Genomic DNA, 2,379 nt, shown 5'->3' on the forward strand with positions numbered 1-2,379 from the left:
GGCTTCTCGTTGTAGTTCACTTTGGTCTTCTTCTCGGTTTAACGACCTTGGCTAAAAATTCGACTGGAAAGTAATCTCTTGACTCCATAATATGGTTGATATGCCCTTGAGCTGAATGAAACCGAACTCGAAAAGTCTTCGCTGACAGATAGCTTTTCTCGACTTAAGCTATGCTGACGGAAAAAAGGCTTATTGCTACTAAGGCACGGCTAACCCAGATCTTCTTCTCGGCTTGAAAACCTCAATTGCAGTCGGATAATAGTGTGATTGAGGTGTTATCGAGCTGAATGGAATCAAACTCGATAATTTTATTGATAGATAGCCCTTCTTGCCTTCAGCTATGCTGTAAATGATGTGCATTGGTGCTGAGCGTAGTCGAACTCGAAGGTCTTTGTTGATAGATAACCCTTCTTTGAGTTGGCTATCCTTCGTCATGAAGTTGAAAATCTAATCTAGAGATGGATGCTGCTTGTGTTCATGATTCTCTTCGTCGTGAAGTTGAAACCGCGGGTGGCACGTTCGTCGTGAAGTTGAGCCTGGTAATTGGATATCCTTCATCGTGAAGTTGAAATCCAAGTAGGTAGTATTGTTCCAAGTCCAATATCCTCCATCGTGAAGTTGAAATTGGCTCTGGAAATTGTTTGTTGACAGTCAGCCGCCCCTTCGCTGTGAAGTTGAGCTTGTGTTGTCTCGAGTTCAATATCATTCGCTATGAAGTTGAAATTGAATCTGAATGAAACTGAAAAGTTATTTGTTGACAATCAGTCACCCCCTTCGTTGTGAAGTTGAGCTTGTGTTGTCTTGAGTCCAATATCCCTCGCTGTGAAGTTGAAATTGGCTCTGAAACTGGGAAGTTGTTTGTTGATAGTCAGCCTCCCCTTCTCTATGAAGTTGAGCTTGTGCTGTCTTGAGTCCAATATCCTTCGCTGTGAAGTTGAAATTGGCTCTGAAATTTGGAAATTGTTTTTTGACAACCAGTCGTCCCTTCGTTGTGAAGTTGAACTTGTGTTGTCTCGAGTGGCACGATATCTTCTGTTGTGGAATTGAAATCGTGGATGGCCCCTTCGTCGTGAAGTTGAGCCTTGACTTGAATATCATTCGTCGTGAAGTTAAAATCCAAGTATTGTATGTTGCGAGTGTACACGATTCCCTTCGTCGTGAAGTTGAAACCGTGGATGCCCCCATTTATTGTGAAGTTTGGCTTCGAGTTAGATATCATTCGTCGTGAAGTTGAAATATACTCTCGAGCCAGTCGTGTCGCTTCGAGTTCAATACCCTTCATTTTGAAGTTGAAATTGACTCAACAATATGAGAAATTTAAAAATAATGACTTTTATAAACCATGTTATAACAATATGAGAAATTTAACGATAAAGTGAACAAAAAAATCAATCTATAAAGTTGAGTGAGCAAATTGAAAATTTTAAAAGTATGGTGAATAAAATAAAAATCATATAAAAGTCCAGTTATCGAATTTGTAATTTATTATATATTTAAATTACTCTCGATTATCCAAAAATAATGACTTTTTTTATCTTATATTTTATGATACTCAAATTTAAAATCTTTAAAAATAAAAATCATTAATTTAATTAGGTAGTTTCATTCGTGCAAAAACTAAAAAGGGGAATTATAAATTCCTTTTAATCTATTTATAATAATAATATAATACCGTATTAAACAAGGAAAAAGCTAAAAGATAGCCTAAAGTTTTAGCTTAAGATCTAAACCATCGTCTTCTGGCTGGTGCGGTTGTTTTTTGTTGCCATCTTTGTTGTTGCGCGGTGACGGAAAAGTAATCGGCGACCCTCGAAACTCGATCTCCTTCGTGAAATCGGCCCATTCAAAACAGGTTTATCCTCCGTGCCTTGTTTTGCTGCTGCTTCTCCGTCGCCTCCTCCCTCTGTCTCCGCTCATCTTTCCTTCTGTCACGCGCCTCCCGGAAATTCCTTATCAGCGCAAAGAACTGCTCCATCTTCTCGTCTTCCTGCTCATCGTTTTCGCCATTGCAGCGAACTTCACTCTTCTCGCTCTGCATCTGACACAAGAACGGGTGAATGAAAACGGGTTGTTCGTACGTGTGTTTGTGCAAGTGCTTACCAATTCGTTCAAATTTGGGTGGTCTATTTATACAGCATATTATGACTTGGTAGAAGCTTGGAGTGACGCGTGGACTGATGAAAGAGGGTGACGTAACTGCAATGACGTAATGTTGACGTAACTGCAATGACGTAATGTCTAACTCTTCTGGCTTAATGCTTAACCCAACGGAAACGTTTTCCACCATATTTCTAAATTTGCACCGGATTTTGGACAACTTTGACAATTGAGTAGCTACATTCCTCAATTATTGTATAATAACTTTCTAAATAATTCTAA

General features: G+C 39.1%; 1 pseudogene; it reads right to left on the reverse strand.

Moving 5' to 3' along the window:
* Positions 1-1,689: 1,689 nt before the first annotated feature.
* On the reverse strand, positions 1,690-2,081 carry LOC120193041 (annotated as a pseudogene).
* Between the last annotated feature and the right edge of the window lie 298 nt (positions 2,082-2,379).

The sequence above is a fragment of the Hibiscus syriacus genome, unplaced genomic scaffold, assembly GCF_006381635.1.
Source record: "Hibiscus syriacus cultivar Baekdansim isolate YM2019G1 unplaced genomic scaffold, ASM638163v2 tig00116984_pilon, whole genome shotgun sequence".
Lineage (NCBI taxonomy): Eukaryota > Viridiplantae > Streptophyta > Magnoliopsida > Malvales > Malvaceae > Hibiscus > Hibiscus syriacus.